The following is a 21,084-nucleotide window of genomic DNA, read 5'->3' as shown; positions in this document are numbered from 1 at the left end:
ACCTGAGTCGAAGCAAGAGTCGATGCAGTGGCATAAAAAAGGCACACCTCCTCCAAAGAAGTTTAAGGTGTCACAATCGGCCGGAAAGATCATGGCCACTATTTTTTGGGATACAGAAGGTATTTTGCTGATTGATTATAAAGATCGTGGTGTGACTATAACGGGACATTACTACGCTTCTTTACTGGATAGATTGAAAGAGGCTATCAAGGAAAAAAGAAGAGGAAAGCTGTCAAGAGGTGTGCTCCTTTTGCACGACAACGCACCCGTCCACACGTGCCATGTTGCGACGGCTGCCATTCACCGATGCGGGTTCGAAAAATTAAACCACCCGCCTTACAGTCCAGACTTGGCCCCCAGCGATTATTATTTGTTCCCAAAAATGAAAAAGGAACTGCGTGGACGAAAATTTGGCGATGATGAAGAAGTCAAGTCTGCAATTTCGGCCTATTTTGACAGCAAAGAGAAATCTTTTTTTTATGATGGAATAAACAAATTATTTGATAGATCCGGAAAATGTGTTAAGGTTAAGGGAGAATATATTGAAAAGGAAAAATAGTTTCGTGTTTAATTTCGACCCCCTTCCCCCTCATTCCGCGAACTTTTTGACCTCCCCTCGTACCTCACTCATCAGAATTTACAAACGGACAATTTTGCTGCTTGTATCGTCTAATATTACTATGCTATTCTCTTATCTTCTTCTCGTACTCACAGCTCACGGTCCGGAGGTTCCGGGTTCGAATCCCGGTGGGGACATATCACAAAAATCTCTCGTGTGATCCCTAGTTTCGTTAGGACCTTACACGCTGATCACCTGACTGTCCGAAAGTAAGATGATCCGTGCTACGGAAGGGACGTTAAGCCGTTTTGGCGGCTCAATTATAACCCTAACACCAGGGTTGATGAGGTTGGCAATTCACCTCATAACCCACACGATAGAAGAGAAGACTATGCTGTTTTTGTCTAGAAAATTTTACCAATAACAGACTTGCTGAGTTTTCTCAACTATGTCTAGACAAGTCGCCTTGATAATTCAGTAACGCGTTCCGTTGATACGACATACTTAATTATATAAGTGCGTCAAATCAATCCACTCCCAAGCTTTCACACTGAGTGTATATATGCGCTGTCGAGTGGGGTTTTCGGCACTCAACGCGACGTTAATTAGCACTTTACCTTAATAAACAACCATTTACTTGATTGTGTTTACGTACGGACTGCAATACAACACGTTATTCCTTAGTTTATAAAGATTCTATACGAAATGATTTATTTGATGCTTCTATAAGAGCGAGTGAAAACATAGAACGCGTTCGGCTACTTGTCTTTTCGGGTATGTCGTAAAACCCGACAAAGGGATATATGATGTCTTTCTAACTTGATGAATGGAAAATAAGTATGTGGGCGATGTGTTGATCACCTATTACGTCACGGTTCGTCATCAGTTCGACTTATCAAGTGGCTGCTGACTTCTGATTACTTGCGTAGCTCTGCCCACACCGTTAGGGATACGGGCGTGAGTTTATGGAAGTAAGTTTCAAATGATGTTACTTTCAACTGGGGTCTGGCACTTGATTAAGGGGCGATTTAATTAAGAAAATTATAGTTTTTAGACGACATTACGAATTTATCGTTTCCGATCGTACCCGTCAGACTGGCCGTTGTATCCGTTCATAACACCTGCTGCCATCAATAATAATAACTTATCCGTAGAAGGAGTGTTGGCAAAAACTAAGGACGCGTCAGCAAGACAATGTCAAGGACTTGAAGTCGTTTGATGTCGGGTTGTCTAGGTTCGTTATGTTGGTATGCAGCTAGAACAGCGGTACCTAACTGTTAGCAAAACAATTTGCACCAACATACCATGTTGCTCATCATCTTGTAGTTGAAGTCGACAAAGAATAAGTACTTACAGGTAGCCATACAAGTGCGTATGGGTGTTAGTGACACCGTAACAAATACCGAGGGGCTTGATTCAGACCTTGCTTCTGAGTTGATGAGTCAAAAAATTCATTAAATTTTTTGTTTTTTTATTATTTTCAGATTCATACTTTGGCAACGGAAAATTCCACTTGATAACCACTGAGAATCATGGTTTGAATAATCCCTCAAAGTTTTTGTTACGATGTCACTAACAACCTGTATGTATGCAATGATATATACCGTATTCTACGTTAATGTTTGCAAATACATAAAATACCCACGTGATCTACGTAAGCTAATCACTTAGGATCTCCGAATGAACTCTGCGTATACAACACAACCATAATATAGAGTATCCGTTATAAAAAAAAACCCTGTTTTGCTTTCGTCCCTATTCATATTAATTTATTTCGTAACTAGCGACCCGCCTCGGCTTCGCTCGGGTGCAATGCTCAGGAAAGAAATGAAATTATTTACGACATCACATTAAAAACCTCAAAAATAACAGTATTTCTCCACTATTTAATGGATGTTATTATACATATAAAACTTCCTCTTGAATCACTCTATCTATTAAAAAACCGCATCAAAATCCGTTGCGTAGTTTTAAAGATTTAAGCGTACATAGGGATATAGGGTGCGCGTGCTTCGGAAGGCACATTAAGCCGTTGGTCCCGGCTGCATTAGCAGTCGTTAATAACCATCAATCCGCGCTGGGCCCGCGTGATGGTTCAAGGCCCGATCTCCCTATCCATCCATAGGGAAGGCCCGTGCCCCAGCAGTGGGGACGTTAATGGGCTGATGATGATGAGGGATATAGGGACAGAAAAAGCAACTTTGTTTTATACTATGTAGTGATAGTTATGTTACACCCCCCCCCCCCCTCACCCCTCCCCTGTCCCTTCGACGGGAATATGAGGTTCGGCGCGTTTCTATACACCTATAATATTGAGGTATTTTATATTAACGTAGGCATGAATTAAACATGACACGTGTGGTTATTAGGATAACTAATATTCCAGTAGAGTTGAAATACAAGAGCACTCCTCGATATAAACAATTCTACGAATACTTAGCAAGCCACTTCATATCATTATCAGTCTAGGTGTTTAATAAGTCATTAAAGCACTCAAGTTTCACAATAGTTCAGCCACCGGAAAAAACACAGCCATAAAATGGCGACAAAGGAAACCCCCTCAAAGGTTTTTAAAACCATAAAAATATTATCCATTGTATTAGATTTCGCCCCCTCACCATAATAGGGCTGCGTCATTATTCTGTCCCTACAAACTTCACTAATTCCCCACTCCCCATTCCCCCCCCTTCCGAAATTCGACTTAGCTATATGTAAATAAATTTTAAATCCACATGGTTCTTCTTCTATCGTGTGGGTTATGAGGTGAATTACAAACCTCATTAACTCTGGTCTCTTCGTAGTAGTAGTAGTCGTTACATGGGTCATGTAACTACTTACTTACATCAGTAAGTAGTAACAGGGACCAATGGCTTAACGTGCCTTCCGAAACACAGATCATCTTACTTTTTGGACGATCAGGCGATCAGCCTGTAATGTCCAAACCAAACTAGGGATCACAAAGTGATTTTTGTGATATGTCCCCACCGGGACTCGAACCCGGGACCTTCGGATCGTGAGCCCGCTTAACCACTGGACCACGGAGGCCGTTAATCTATCCATCCGTGTTTCATTGCCATCACCGTTACCATTATAAACTATAGGTATTACACTATACTATTATACTATACTATTGACTACTAGGTTATTTTCCTCAGTCTCTGCTTACCCCGGTGGGAAATAGGCATGAGTTTACATATGTATGTATTACCATTATTGACGACGATACAGCTCACCTATCAAGTTCGTCTAACAAAAAACTCGGTGATGTGTAGGTACTTACTTAGTTCATGTTACAATGGATGTGCCTCTGACTACCTCAAATATAGTCGTGAGCTTATTATGTTGTTTCATTTCATTGTAATATGATTTTTCAATGTGATTACAGGATTCACGAGAGCAAGAATTTTAAATAAAAAGCGCTTCGCAATTTGTATGCAAACGTTCAAAAATATTACATTTAAACTTTTTGAGATAAGTACATTCAAAGTGCTTGTAAAGCACAAAATATTTATAGTTATTACGCCTCGCGGCCTATCAAAGGTAAATTATACCTACGTACATTGGTAACTCCAGACAGGTACCTGACTGGGTCAAAGATAAATTTTAAAATACAAATGTAGCAATAGAAGTTAGTTTAAGACCATCAAAACTCTACCTCATTTTCCGTTTTGAATTATTTACGAATTTTAACGAATGACGTAAAAATAAGCACAATGACGCCTGAGCACGTGTATTGACGTCACCATTTTATATTCGTAGACAAATGCCATAAAATTATAATTTTGACGTTTCTAATAAAAAAGTATTTCATTTGACTAGGTTCGGCTGATTAGGGTCATATAGCCTTATATACTGGTGGACAGAACCACTTCTTACAGTGACTCTGGCGTCCTAAGATGACATTATGAACAGCTACCTATAGTTTCCAAATAGTTCATCAAATAAAATAAAGCACATTTTTGAAAAAGTCGATTTCTTTCAATAAATTTCAATCCGAGTAAAAATTGACACCGCGACGATATAGGTAGTAGTCTGGTTTCGGGAATCCATTTCTACACATCAACTCGATTTGTCTACGCCTACTTGGTTACAATGTAGGTCGTTATAAGAAAACGCACCCTGTCTCAAGCACTTTAACAATCTATATCTCACGACTCTCCAACTATGGTCCTCCATAATTCGAGCCCATAGTTGTAGGGCTCCGGAGGGCCGTTCAAAACATTTTATGCTCCAGTTACGCCAACCTCCATATGTAAACGAGAAAAAAACTCGTTCACACTGAATTTATTTAGTTCTATCGCCATTTTCAGGATAAAGTTCGTAATAAAAACATTTTTATTTCGTCCCGCGACATGTGGTGGGTTTATTACGATAAATTATTCAATACGGACGAATATTTTATAATTTGTCGCTTGTTTTTTGATCAAAAATAGGAAACACCAGTTTTTGGTCAATTTTAGCTAAGATTTTTTTGAAACAATAATGGCTATTTCTAAAACGATACAACTGCAAAAGAAAATTATAATAAGAGACGATGTTACAAAGTTTTTCAATCTAAACTCAAGCCGACAGGAAATAACAAACGCAAAAATAACAAAACCACAACAAAAAATAATAACAACTGAGGTAGAGGCGAGATTTCAGAGAATCCGTGACCAATAGGCGATGATTACTCTTGTACAAGAACATCATTAGGTGATTCTAAAACCTGGGTTGACGTGGGGCCAGGGACACGCACGATCATATCAATATGCAGTAAGTAAGTATAGTAATCACGATTCAAGTGCAACGCCTCACTGACATGTACGCGTTAGGAATATGATATCAACTTTAAAGATTAAATTGGTTCTTGGATATTATGCACGGGTCGTGTAACAAATGATTGTATAAAATAACAGCAACTTTTCAGACGACTCCTGAGATTTAGATATTTAAAATACAAACAGAACTTTAAAATTAAAACATGTTAATATTACATTTCGTCGTTATTAAGAATTCGTAAAGTAACCCAAAACCGGGAGCTCATTAACCTTTATAATGAGGATGACTTTCAAACCCCACACACTTTCTAACAATTCCAATTTCCTCTATATTTAGCAGCAGGTAAGTGATGGGTACCTGAGTACAAAGTAAATCCACAGCCTGCAATAAGCAATGGTAATGAGATACCTGATTAGCAAGGATGATGGATTGTGGGAGCTACGGTTGCTAACCACAGCCTACAGATGAAACAGATAAAAGAAGACGTACTGTGTGTAGAGTACATGATGATCCGTAATTGTAGATTGATATACTAGATAATTCTATTCAAATCAATCTTACCGCGGCTACATGAAAAACGCGTTAAGGTGAGAAAAAATCTGCAGGTGAGATAGAACTTCAATCTGCGATATAAAGGGATTTCTGTGCGATCATTTCAAGTTCAGTGGTTTATATTTAAGGATTGAAAGCCGAGGTTTGGTGTTTATATTCGGTTTTATGTTACATAAAATGGTGATGAAGACAAGAAATTTCTGGCAATATAAACACAGACACACAGAGTTGGGGTTCAAAGGGAGCTCGACGTAAAAGCGTCTAGAATATCTGAAGTGTGAAATAAACGCTTCTTTCCGCAAGAGTGATAATAAAAGTAACATTTATAATGTCTCGACTAAGGCATGAGTGCTATTGATCGTTGTTTATGACCAAAATTTTACACAAACGTTGTTTTAGTCGGGTAAGAGGGAATTTATAAAACATTGCCCGTACATTGTTTAGCGGAACAATGCAGCGTGGGTGGTAACTTGGTAAGTCTTCCCACTTGCTATGTAAACCGACTGGATTTCACTCGCTTACGTCTTATGAACACGTAATAAATATATTTAAGTAGAATTACTTATTAAATATAAAAACTTGAATATCAGTACCTTCTGTAAAATAACGTCATTGGTAGAAAGTAATTTGATTTGATTTAATGTGGACGAGCGTAATTTCAAATTTCCATCATGTTTACTGGAGGGTCGCTCTCGGACGTGATCGATGGAGCGATATGCCGCTTTTCTTTGGTTACATTAGTAGCCATTACGCTTTCAACTCGGCTTATCGCAACCACTTCCTCGGCAGCGATCGCTCACGCAGTAAAAACTTCACGTAATAATGGGTGTATATAAAACTCACTTACGTTTACAACTTCGGATGTTTGGCTGTAATTTTTTACTGTTGGTTTGTAATGATTTCTGAACGGCAATACGTGATCGTGCTCCGTATGTTTGAGGACCGCATCAAAACGTGAGCGCTTGCACGTGTTTGCCAGTTATTAAACAGTACATCGAGCAGGTGACTGCAGCAACGCTATACCCGTGCATAGTCTGTTTTATCTATTTAGCGACACAAAGCACAGCTGGGGATTTACCACACGCCTCGACCAGTAATATGCGGTTGCATACCTACTACTACAATATCTCTTGGAGGGCTATCAGTAATAAGTGTCCGCAATATTTGTACGTAACATCTGAGGCCGTGGAATGTTAATCTATGCGCAAAGATCAGTAAAACAACAAAATAATTCTTGTTTTTCAGCTTTTTTTAATTAATATCATTAATCGCGTTATTATCACACTTAACGTTCGTAAGAGTCGGTTGACGATTCGATACTATATGATAGTAATTAGATAATAAATTTTACATAAAACTGTTTTTTCTTGGCACCCTACGAACCAAGATTGTGTCGCAGACTAAAGCGGTCTAAATCAATTAGCAAGTAGGTAGTCCCTGCAGCCCTACAAAGCTCGTTCTCACAGAGTGGACACAGGCGGGCAGCGCACGTATCATACGCTCAATTACACCGCTCTGCGACGCAAGCCTCGCCACGCCACGCCAGTTTCCACAGATTAAACTCCCTACAACGCTCAACCTTTTCCTAGCAACAGTCCAGGGATTAATCAACCAACTCAGCCGAATCTAATTTGACAACAGCTGGTTCCGAAGCTCAATAAACCGAAACACGTTTTGAAGTGAACATGAAAAATTGAAACGTCAAACTTGAGTAACTAAATAACTTGTAATGCACACCTACATTGATTTAAAAGATGTGTTGCCGTTGCATTTTTTTGTCATTTCTTCTCCTCGGCCATAACACCAAATAGTAGATTCAAAAATGTTTATAAATAAAGAAACAAATAAAAAAAACAAAGAAATAAAGAACACTCAGTTGTTACGTTAACCAAATTCGTCACGACAATGAGGTATTCATCAGCAGCGGTGCTTTAATACAAAATCAAAATTATTTATTCAAATATCGTCAGCTCAACATGCTTTTGAAATAAGATATCGCGAAAATGTGGATGTAATTTCCGCACAATTTGTTTCCCCCTCTGTGGAAAGCATCTGGAATCACTGCAAATAACAAGCCATATAAAGACTTGGACATTCTCGAGCTAAGTTTAAAAGGAATGTTCGATATAAAACTCAGATAGAGTAGTGCATAGACTAGACCACTTCAGATTCTTACAATCGAATGAACGAAGTACAATTTTTAAATAAGGAGAAACTTTGTAATATTTTGAAATTCGTTTCGTCTTTGCGTTCTTGTTCAGCGCGATAGAGAATTCAGTAACAAAACGCAGAGATAATTTAAAACGATTTACGGAAGTGGGAAGCGCAAAAACGACAATTTACAACGGGCCTTTAAAAAGAGCAAAAATGCGAAAAATGTTAAATTTGCTGCAATTATTTTAAAGCGCCATAAAAATAATAATGTGTTTCCCGGAGAATGAATTTTAAAAATGCAAGCGGGTGAAGTGTGAGAGGAAGCTCGCGACGAGAGTCCGGAGGAAAACATTTCGCTGTATATCGTCCAAGGCTTGTGATCTGAGCTTGTCTCTCGTACATGTACCAGTGTTTGTTAATTACACTCTCAAAATAAACCTTTCATTTAAAATATTACGCTTGATTTTTAACATAAAAATGTGTGGCGGGAGTCTTAGAAATTGATCATACCTACGATAAAATAGTTAATAGATAAAAAATATAGGTAAATAGATAATAACTGTTAGGTACCGACATACAAACAGAACTTAGCAGTATAAGTACCTAAGTATAGAGAATACAACTTTTGTAAGGCCTATAGAAGTGTCTCAAATAGAAATGACTGTGACTATAAAAGTAAGATTGACGTTAATAGCAACATCGCTGTCCCGTAGTTTTATTTGAAAAGTTCTATTCAATGCTACGTTTGGACTATGCAACAAACTCGTGGCGTGCTCGGCAATAAATTAGGTCCCTGAACTTGACTGCAGACATTATATTTAGCTTGTGACTATCTAAAATAGAAGTGCAACTCATCGGGAACTGAGTAATGGTAGAATAGTCACGTTAGTAGCTAAACAATCGAGTGCTTTGACCGTTCACTGGCAGTTGAAGGTCGTCATTCCGATAATCCGTGATTCATATTTTTATGTTGACTGAGTTACCTGTAGGTAATGTGCAACAAAATCGTACATTACATATTTTATACACGTATTTTATACAAATTTGGGATTACCATTGATTATTAATAGATATTAATAAATCAGTAAAACGTGAACGGAAGAAGTTTCAAACGGGATTTGTTAAAGAAATAATTCCTTTGGCAAGGTTTCGTTTCATAAGTTCAGACAGAGCACGTTGTCTCGGAAAACTGACACGAAATAGTTTAAATTTATGCGAAATTGCACAAACTGAGCACTGCGACTATTGCGAGCGAATAAACGTCCCGTCTCGCTTATTTGTCGCAAATGAGTTTATCCTGCAAAGTTACAGAATGCGGTGAATTCCCAGTGATTTCAAGTACTATAACTCGTTACTTTAGTCCTTACAGGACACTTGTACGGTTTACGCAAATTGCAACCCTAATCTTAAATCTAGATAAAGCAACTTGATAAGCCACAGTACGAAATTGAGTCGTTTCGGTTACTCACGCCTCAAAAATGTTACTTGCATCATTCAAATCGAGACTGACCAAAGGTAACCTGACGACATTCTTTCATATCCTATCGGCCCAGTTTAAAAAGCGCTCCAAAATGCCAGGTGTTCGTAGTTGAACAATACCCTGTAGGTCATTGTTAAACTTATAAAGCGGAATATTCAAACCGTTATTACCATGAATGAAGTTTATGGTTGTGACGTAACAGCCCTCATTTCAAGAGGCAAATAAGATTGAGTACGCACTTCTCCCATATAGCGATGTGGAAAGATTCCAAAGCCAACTGCGCAAACTAGGCCAGTCATTGCTTCTCGCCTCGAATTTCGCGAAACGAGTCCCTCTGGGCTCTCGCAGCCCTAAAGGCGGCAACTTTATCTGGATCAGCGAAAATAACGTGATAACGGCATCCTGTAAAAACTATGACAAATTATTCTTTCATGAAAGTGAAAATGCAACGTAATGAAACCGTCAGCGGAATTTACTTCTTACCGATGTAAGTTCTATTCTATATCATTAAGGCCACTAAAGACTACCCACCACTTATGCTTAGTGTTTCCCTCGATTTAAATGACGCGAAACGGCATTTGCCCTTATCCTAACAACTGTTGTTAGACTGCTAGGCGAAGTAAAACGGACGTGAGAAGCTGAGAACCCTTGAGGTTTGCGACCTGGCTTGCATAATCACTGCAATTATCGGCTAGCAGGGCGCTGCACGCTGTCCCTATTGTCGACTTGACAACCTTCCATTACAGAAGCTGCCCCTAGAAATACATTGTATGAATTTGTATGTGTATCAATCTCCCGCCGCGTCACGTCACCGGTCCTTTCATGCGTTCCCATAGAAACTCCTCGGTTTCAAATGTCCATGAGAATTGAAGGCTATTGTTTCCCATCGTCAACCGATTTTGTGCTAACAATTTTACTATTACCTTTGTTACCGTTGTTACACCGTAAAATTAAGCCATAAAATGTGAATGGATGCCTATAGGGTTTTCTGCCCACGTGTAAAGTTCAATGGTCTCAGCCAGATAATGCGTCACGCAGTGGTAGTCCAGTACATTATTTTTTCATTAATACTTAGGTGCGGATTATAATAAGGAAGCCCCTCACGTAAATATGGTAATTCAATACGCGGATCATTAAATTCAAAAGCCGTAAGATTTTTTGTCTTGTTTTTTATTGAGTCTTGTGTGTAACCACCCTTCTGTACTTAGAGCATCTGTTTAATATTAATGCAACCTATAACAGAAACTGTAGATAGAAGACTAAGTGGTTGCTTAAATAAGTTGTTGCATGGAAGAGTCCTATTGACATTCAGAATTTACCTTTCAACAGTTTTAAGACAGTGATTAAACAGAAACTTTGTAAAAAAGGCTATTATAAGGTTAATGATTATTTAGAAGATAGCAATGCATGGGAATTACCACCTGGGGTCAAATATTAGACAGCCAAATTACGTCTAGGGCCACGACTACAGGTTGAGGTTGTGAGAAGCTGCAGTAGTTTTAGGCGGATGAGACGTTGGACAAAAAATGTATTTATGTAAAAAATTACGATTTAAAATGTAACTATGTTAAGTCATGAATAAATACATTTTTGAGTTTGAGTCGCTTGAAAACGAGAACATAATATAGGAAAATAATTAAACGGTGTTCCAAATATTGAACGATCATCGTAACGCCTGTCTGGGCAACGCTGAACTAAATTTAATATCGCTCAAGCGCCTTCTGATTATCGCACCGCTACGTACAGATTTACTCTGCTTTCACAAACTACTGAAATTGCAATTTTACGAGTATGTTCGCAAACACGAATATCAGAGCTCGCGGAGATTCGATAGAATTTCATTGCGAGAATTCCTATTATGAAACAATAACAACTGTTATTTATCTCGAGTAGACTGTAAAAGTACCGTTTCATTGCTAATAACTGTTTTATGAAGTTAACGTTCTTTATTTACATAGGTGGTGTAAATGAGTCTCGCAAAAGATCATGGCCCTGAACCAATTTCGTTTTAGAAGGTTTCATTATCACAACGTGTGCACATACGTACATAAACTCACGCCTATTTCCCACCGGGGTAAGCAGAGACTATGGATTCCCATTTGCTTCGATCCTGACACACTTCTCTTGCTTCTTCTACATTCATCAAAAGTTTTAGTTTTAGCTTGTATTTTCATACAAGCACGCCGGTATCAGAGTAGATCGTACTAAAACTTTTCTAAGGACATCTCTAATTTGATCAATGTACGTCCTTCTAGGTCTTCCTCTGCCAGCCCTACCATCAACCTTCGCTTTATATACCGCTGCAACGTGTGAACATTAAGTGAAACTAGCCAAACTGATAAATAAGTTCACACGTAAGATGAACTGATGAGTACCCACCCACCACTCACAGCGCTTTCTGTGAGACTAAAGTGATAGATGGTGAGCAGGTGACTATCACCGTCTATAATGGTCCCGCCATTCTCCGAGCTTTCTGTTAGACCAACATGATAGGTGGTGAGCCGTATCACCGTCTATAATTGTCAATTCAACTGTGTTAGTGAAAACTGCACTTAAGATAAAATAACAACTCATTGGTGCAAGGGCGCTCCCCGTTTGAGAAGTAAGCTGGTGATCCACAGGACCACAATGACACTTTTTAGTAGGTAATTACTATAAATATAAAGTACCTCCAATAAACACTTGGACATCATTCCTTACCAATCGAAAACAATCACATGACTCGTACCTGTAACAAACGTAGAATATAATATTAATTATGACGTTTAATAGGTCATTAACAAAGTAAATAAGGGTTATTTCAAAAAGGCTAACACGTTACGAATGGGTAAATTTTATGAGTCATAATCGTTAAGTAGCCAACGATCGATACGTCTAGTAGACCACCGATTGCTGTTGCTTTTAAAGATAGAAAGATTAAAAATAGTTCTTATTTCAAACTATTCGTTGATTAACATAACTTGTCTACTAGTTCGGATATTATCAATACACATAAGTTCACTTCTCATTGACACAGTGGTTTCTATTCTATTTGAATAGTGGTAGCATTGAGTGGTAGTCCTGAAACAATACGATTAATACAAGTAAAATATTGCTAGTATAACATAACATTGTATCACGCCTGTGTCTCCGAAGGGGTAGGCAGAGGTGTATAGTGTACACATCCACTTCTTGCCAACTATGTTTGAGTCCCATGTAATAGGGGGCGAGGCTATCGAAAGAAAGAGAAAGAAAGAAAGAAAGTATTTATTATTAACCGGCAACAAATCCTGGAATCCACGTCATATAGAGTATCTATGATCCAAACATGACTTATAACTCATGAAGTGGAATTCAATGGTTTAGACACCGAGCCGGGATTCGAACCCGAAACCGTGACATTACGATGTAACACGCGTTCTGCGAACTAGGCTATCACTATACCTATTGTTATTATACCTAAGCGTATACGTGTCACCTGTGCATGGTGAATGTAATGAACACGGTACGTAATTTTAATTGCATATTGCATTTCTGCTTCTACCATTTGGTAAGCGGCGGCATCTGGGGCAGCACAGTATTGAATAATCGTAAAATACATATAACAATAACACGATTTAGACTCACAGCTGGGTTTACTGCTATAAATAAACTGTTTCCTAATGCAAGTAAGATTACGATTAGCCAATGAGTTTATGTAATTTGCATGCGCCTCGAAACCGTTCATAAACAGTTTCATGCTGAAGTTAATTAGCTTTTTACTAAAGTAAGAAAAATAGTGCTTATAGACAACTTACAGTCAAGAAATGCATGGTCATTTCAACATTTTCTCGCTATCAATTTAAAGAACAGTTACGACCGATAGTTTTTGTGGTAACACAAAAGGTTGTGTAACTTAATAGCGGTGAAGATTCAGTCCATTGTCTGTTGAGTTGTATCCACGTTATAGCGTTTAACAGTTTCCGATAAGCTCCTAGTAAAATCGAAAAGTTCAATGTTTTCGGTGAATGAAACGAATAGATCGAAACACGATTTTTCATTTCGGTTAACGGCCACTGCGGCGAGGTCAGCGCACTAACAAAGTCCCGACGCATTGCCATTCTCAGTTTGTGGTGTTTTATCAAGGTTTTGTTGGAATTGGGAACGTCAGTCCTCTATATAGGTGCGTTTACCTTCCGCCAGATAAATATTACCTAAGCTGCACACTTGAAAATGGGTTTCGATTCGACGTAGCAAATATCTATCTCTAGTCGTTCGTTTGAAACATCCCCCATCATGCGGCTAAATTTAGAAAATCTTGGGCTATTTTCGGTGAAACGTTTCACATTTCAATCATCAACCCACCCATAGTAATTAATAAGCTTGTAAAGACCTACTCCGAGCCTCACCACTGAATGGGTGGTTCAGAATCCTTTGATGTTTCACGAAAATGATATATGATGCAGTTGGTGCTTTTCACATCGAATATGACTATGTGAGATTAACTATTTTAGGCTTGAGTAAGTTAATACAAAAGCGGCTAAAACAACAGCTTTACTTTACCAAGATCCGGTAGTTCACTCTAAAAGACATGCGTAATGGCTTTATGCTTTCAGCGGGAATGGTAAGAGGCTATTCCGAATAACTTATTTGGAAACGACTGAGCTTTAACTTATTTTCTGCTTGGGATACAACGAAGATTGTTTCAAGGAGTCGACGAACTCCAGAAAAAAATGGAGGTGAATGTAAATAGCGCGTTTTGCTCATGTTAGGATTCCACCTGCGCTAATGACTAACATCTGCGCTAAGTTACTTACGAGCTAAGAATACACCGAGGTTATAATAGGGAACCTCATATTACTGCGTTAAGATTACAGGGCGTGTTTGCGACTTGACGTGTCATTAGACACATCTGCATGAAGAGACGCAGATGAAGTGCTAACATTCAACGCAGAGACGTAACCTCACGAACATTATAAAGCACATATCTGTGACAACTCAGCCGTGTTTTGATAATGCTTAGGATTCCAAGAATGAGAATATAAATTTACAAAATAAGTACACAATATACGTAGTTGTACTTGGTAAAGCTATTGACGAAGAATTACTTACACAACAGGAATCGCATGTTTAGGTCTTGCTTCAAAACAAAAGAACACAATGGTTGAAATATTTTTAACATTGCCAGCAATAAATGTCAATTGACACTACATAACACATTGCCCACGTAATAGCTACAGTATAATGTCCGGCCAAGTAGTTAATGCCATCTGCGGCAAATCTACAATAAGTCACGTCAAAAATACAATAAAAATACAATCGCTACAGTATAAAAGTAAAACACTAACAGCTTCCTACTGACAATCAGGAACAAGTAGAATTGAATTGTAAATTGAATTGTAAAGGTAGCGGTGGGTCAATGCTTTTAGTCGAGACGGTGGGGTCACGCACAACTAATTATTCTTTTTAAGCTTTGAAGCTTTAAGGTTAGTGCCTCTACATAAATAGCTTTAACAAGCCCTGATATTTGGCTACAGAAGTACAGTCACCACACCTACATTTTCACATACACATACATACATACATTACATACATACACACATACGTACATTTTTCCTCACCTTATGGTTGTCTGGAAGAAATAGCTTTAAGCGATAAGGCCGCCATTTGACATTTACTTAGTTAAGAGTCTTTTTGTAATTATTTCTTTTTATTTTGGTGCAATAAAGTGTATTTGTATTGTATTGTACAGTCGTATCCAGTGATGCGCCATACCTGAGAATGTTTTTACTCTGGGATAGTTTATGTAAAAACTTTATTTAAGCTTTATTTCCTAACCTTTAGGCAGATAAGACCAGAGGACAAGAAATAACAATTTAAAAATGAAGAGCAGCTATTATCCTTACTATTAAAGAGTTTTTATAACAAGAACATTCCCACTTTGGGTACATTACCGGGAACGGTACATCACGCATCTATACTGGGATTTATTGGATAGTATACCTACTTTGATAATTAAATATCAAATATTAATTAAGTACCTAGTTTGTATATAGACGAGACAAAATTAACGTGAAAGCCAATAATACGGTACAGTCACGAGCATTAATATGTAACACTTTGGTACCATGTCACATTAACTAAATGTCAAATATGATAGTGCGACAGAGTCCTAAAGTGGGTACATTATATTGCTCATGACTGTACTGTAACTGATAATGTAAATATCAATTATGAGACAAAAAATATAGCTGTTATCTTTTTTCTTTTTTTTCTTCTTTTTAGCTGTTGTTTTTTTTTTTTTTTTCTGTTTTTTTTTTTTGTTTGTTTTTTTTTTTGTTGTTTTTTTTTTGTTTTTTTTTTTGTTTTTTTTTTTTGTTTTTTTTTTTTTTTTTTTTTGTTTTTCTTTTCGTATCAACAGTGGCTGCAAGTTGTCTTTGATTACTTGTGGCTCTGCCCACCCCATTAGGGATTACGGGCGTGAGTTTATGTATGTATGTATGTTATCTTTTTATCGTCAGATATTTGGAAAGAAAATGTTGACTTCGAAATGTCGGAAACTGTATTACAGCGACAAAAACAAACCAGATAAGAATATTCCAAATCCCAATGAAACGGAAATAATTCACAAAGGAAAGGCTTTGTGAATAAATGAGACAGATAACGAACAAAGTGATTTTGGAATAAATAATATTATGAATGAACTTGGGTATGGTGACATGTTTACAGTACAGATACCCGCATAGAAATTACGTGAATTACAAGTACCAGTGGTAATCCAGTATAAACTAGGGTTTTATTGCCGTGCGACGATGGGGTAGATTAACTAATGGCCAAGCCTGGAACGCTAATTGAATTCGAGTAAGGACTTGACACGCCCTTGTGAACATTCAATCACCACTTGACAAGGTTCAGATTCATTTAACACAACTATCTCTTCGGATCTTATTACTATTTAAATACGATTTAATATACAAAGAGTTTAAAACACACGTAGACTATGTTTACTGTGAATCCATTTCATTTCCACAAATAGTAAATAGTATCTACGAGGGCGGTGACTCGTAGCTTGCTCTACTTACAAAAGTTTTTTAATGACATGGATGGCTATTAACCTTTAAATGTCACTAAAATATCCTTTACAAATGCCAAGACGTTTAAAAATGTCCCCGATAACATATCATTGGCCGACTTTTATTTATGTTTGTAAGGATTTTAATCGAATGTTTCCAATGGAGGATAATTTTGATAGTCGCGATCACAATGACCATCCTTGAAAGTCTCGAAATAAATATCTTCAATCATCTTCATCTTCGCGTCGATGCATCTGACCTCCATATAGAGATAATATGCATATTTACGAAACATACTGGTCAGTAATTGTTAAGAGTTCCTAAAGTCATCATAAGTCCGTAATCAAGCAGTGTTTAGTGGTAATCTCCTGTCGTGTACAGCCCATCACAAGTGACGCTTCCGTCCGTACAAATTGTAAACACGATAAAAAACCTTTCCTGTTCTTTAAGTACGCCATCATTATGTTCACGAACAAAATTACCGCAATTAAGTACATTTTATTTATAGACACTCATGTTGTTAGCATAGCGACCTATCAGACCTCAGTACTTAAATTATAATTTTTAACTTGGATATTTACGAACATCCAAGGATGTTCCCTCATAAAACGAGATGTAGCACTCAGTTTCGCTGTATATTAGCGATTGTCATTATGTTAAGTTTTTTTATTAGTTATGCGATATGTGTCATCATTATGTAAAAAGTTCCTGTCTATCTTCAAGATTATGGATGTGTAGCGACAGCAACATAACTTTATAGTGATTCTAATATTAATCTATATTGCCTACACTACGTGCACTATATTTAACTTTATAGTCCTTACTCGATTTCAACGACGCGCTCGTGATGATAGACAGTACTATTTTATTACTAAGAGCAAACGAGTCTATTATTACTAAGTTAACAAACATCTATTGCTAAACTTGTTATTTCTTCATGTGTGTAGTGCTCATTGCCAACGTGCTATAGAATTAGATCCACATCAGAAGTTGTGCCCTTATCTTGACGTCTTCATCTCTAAGAACCATTGCGACCTGTATTTGCTGTGAGATTGCATAGTTAATGACGTGTGCTGCATATACCGACAGCTGATCAATAATAATTTAAGCCTTGAGTTCATCTCGACAAGGTGACGGCATTGGGTTGTCTCATTCTACATAATGCGTGTCACAGACGTAAAAAATGTGCACTTCAAATGGATTTTATCAAATAAAAGACCGGTTTAATAAGACGATTGAAATCGCGTGTGGTTTTGTGGGTCACGTAATGTAATGAGGCTCATCGAGAAATCTTCAATTTCTTTATCTGGGCGTGACGAGTCGGTAAGAAATTGCAGTGGGTGTAGAAACATACCCACAGCGGTGATAGTGTCAAGATTACCAATTCTAACGGCGTGCTGAGGGTCAGGAGTGTTCGTGGAAGTTCTTACTGAGTTTCGCAACAAGTTAGCGTCCCACGTTCCCCTAAATGTATTCACTGCTTGATTCAAGATGATAATGAAGCGTCTATTCAAGTATTCACACATTGGTGGGTTGATTAAAGTTGTATTGTAGTTTTTGTCATTGAACTCGTAACCTTGATATAAAAGGAGACAAAAGTTTTACTTGTATAAAAGCTCATTGGAGTCACTGTCAAATAAGAAAGTAAAATCTTTTATTTCCTCTACAGTTACAACAAAAAGTCAACATTATAATCAATAAGTATAATGATATATTTGTAGGGGATGGCTCTTCTGGTACTCTTATAACTTTATGAAATCAAATATGTGAAACTTGTTACCCAAAATCTTACTAGAGAGCGATACTGCGATGAATACTGAAATAGATATTTTTCTTTTCAGACGGAGAGACAGAAGTTACGTATAGCAGACTGGCTCTAAATTGGAAAACACGAAGCACAAAAGCATTCACTTCGGTTGCTCTGTGCCTCTCCATCTATTTCCATACAAAATTGATGCGAGGTACGGACAGGAAATGGTGACTGCGATATAGTACGACACTATCTCGTCGAGGTGCATTCGTCAGACCCTAGTCTCATTTTATCACACGGCACGAAGTTGCAACACTAGTCATGCACAGCAGTCTAGACTATAACGACATTAACTCCGTAAAAAGAAGCTGCGTTGCATTACAATTTAAATAAATTCTGAAGATATAGGTACACTTTTAACTAACATTGTTGGCAGTCTTTATGGTGCTAAAGAAAAAGAATAGGTACTTTTATCCATTTAAGGAAAGACGTGTTCGATTCGTGTTCATTACCACTATTTGGGCAGTCGGAACGGAATAAACAACGTTAACAGTTTTCTCGTAGGTAATTAACACGTGTTCGGGGTAAGTAGGCGGGTGTAATGGAAAAACAGTCAGGTGTCTGCTTCCCCGAAGCGCTGCAAGAGTGAGCAAGCCATAAATATTAATGACAAACACCGATTCAATAACCATAGACAGGTCAGCGCCCTTTCATCCGATTGTTAAGAGACCGATCGACCCAGAGATGTAATTAGGAATTCCTCATACTCCATTGAAGAATGTTTATGAATAAAACACGATCCCGTCGAAGTTGAGGACATACAAAAAGAACGTTGTAGGAATGACCTAAATAGACAGACGTAATCAATCATAACCAGCACGGAATGTTATGTTAGCTAAGTATTTACAATAAACATCATTAACCCAAATACGTTTGTTAATCTTGGTGAGAGATTTTCAAGATGAACATGATCGTTTTCCGAAGGCAGGGCGTAAAAGCAATTTCTATATTGCGACTTATAATCAATATACATATATTGTGGGTTCAAATATTGGAATAGTAAACGCTAATAATTTTGAGGCTATTGGGTCAAGTAAGATAAGACTTTTTGAGCTAACTGGTGATGGTCCAGATAGAAAAATCAATTATAATAGTTGAATCGTATGTCTAGAAAGCGTGTCAGAGCGAAGAATGATTCACTTTGGCTATGGACATGAAGATGCAGGAGAAAGCACTACTTTCAAAATTAAATAAATCTGATAAACGATTACGTCTACGCAGTGTTTAGTGTTTTTAGACACGTAATTACACGTGCGCGATGAGTAACTGTGAGGGAGACAGGAGACTGTTAATATTAATTATAAAACTCAAGTCAAGTGTGATTCACTAACGAATAAACCCATTATCAATTCAAGATAGTTTGTCTGCTCCATTAACAATAGTTTCAAACGGATAAAACACCTTCAGAGGACAAAAGGAGTGATGTAATAACATTTCGTTTGTTATGTGAATAAATGCTATTCTTCGACCAGTGGAGCATAACAAAACTAATATGTTTAATGATAACAGTGATGTCAATACGGAGCATAAATCGGTACCAAGAGTTCCAAAAGGTCAGTATCCTCTTAACTATAAGTGATCGTTCTCTCGCAGACAATAAAGAGAATTAAATGCTATTGTAGACTTGACAAACGGATTTCAACATATCAATTTTAATGTGTTTAAGTAATCGGAAAGCATCATTGAATGAAATAGTATAACAAATCTATTAAATTGTTTGATATACGATCTTATACGACCTAAGTATAATACTCGATTGAATATGTTTCACAATGGATATTAAGAGTCTTACTTGTATTCTTTTAATACTATAGGTGAAAAGCAACTTTCACTTCAATAAAGATTTGTGATTGAATATTGAAGTCTATTTTGACAGCAATGACCTGGACGAGTTCGCCGGATGTTTCCATCTCGTTTAAAGTTGACAGTGGTCCCCCTATATGTACATGGCCATATTTGAAGAGCATGTCTAAAGCTCAGTATAAACTAGTCAAGCGAAAGTTGCCACAGAGTGCTTCTTGAGACATACCTACCTACCCATTTCAAAATCTTTGAAAGCGTGTGTAACAGCTTCGCTGCTTGTATCAAAATCAATCAGAATCAGATTAAAAATTACAATTTGCTATGCTACTAAATAAGAAGCGCTAATTCCATTGCCGAATAACTTGCTCCATACATTAATTGTATCCATCAACATCGATCAAGATAACTTCGGAGTATAACATCAGAAATCGATTACAACATATCTATTGTACTATCAAACATGATAAATGGATAGGTGATAGAGATAACTTAGCATTGATTTTAATGTAATATTTATCACCTACGTAATAACCTCCATAATCCTGTAATTATCAATAGTCGAAAGCGTAGCTTCGAACGCAAATAGGTATGTGATGGAAAAGAGTTCTAGTGAAATACGTAATTGTATTATACAAGAGAGTAAAATTATAACAGCTCTCACCAAGTAATTAAAAGAATACGTGTGAATCGGAAGTATTGTTTTGCGGGAAAGCAAAGCAGCTATGGATAGCAATAAAGAAAGAGTCTTTCGTGTAATTCAACAATATGCATTTACGCCTTCCACTAATTGTTTCGAGCAACTTACTTAATATCTACAGCTATGTTGCGTTATATTGTGAGTGTAATAATATAACTTCTAACCACAATCTGTGTAATTATAATTAATGTTGGCCAAGCAACTTCAGGTTAGCGAGGGTTTTTGAGATAAGGTGAA

The 21,084-nt window shown here is 37.4% G+C and overlaps 2 protein-coding genes across 4 annotated transcripts in view; one reads left to right on the top strand and one right to left on the bottom strand.

Moving 5' to 3' along the window:
* The window catches only part of LOC126372820 (brain protein I3-like), a 503,203-nt gene that overhangs the window by 289,027 nt on the left and 193,092 nt on the right, over positions 1-21,084 (top strand). The gene's annotated exons all lie outside the window — the stretch shown is intronic.
* LOC126372755 (tyrosine-protein kinase Src64B) overlaps positions 1-21,084 on the bottom strand; it is an 84,412-nt gene that overhangs the window by 44,060 nt on the left and 19,268 nt on the right. Inside the window, exon 2 of one of the 3 annotated variants that reach the window (XM_050018630.1) lies at positions 12,207-12,234. The exons of the other annotated variants lie outside the window; for them this stretch is intronic. The gene's annotated coding sequence lies outside the window, so the exon portion shown is untranslated. The remainder of the gene's footprint in view (positions 1-12,206; positions 12,235-21,084) is intronic. 3 annotated transcript variants of the gene reach the window in all.

The sequence above is a fragment of the Pectinophora gossypiella genome, chromosome 14 (assembly GCF_024362695.1).
Source record: "Pectinophora gossypiella chromosome 14, ilPecGoss1.1, whole genome shotgun sequence".
NCBI classification, from domain to species: Eukaryota; Metazoa; Arthropoda; class Insecta; order Lepidoptera; family Gelechiidae; genus Pectinophora; species Pectinophora gossypiella.
The sequence above is the reverse complement of the archived record's forward strand: the minus strand, read 5'-3'. Positions and strand labels throughout refer to the sequence as shown.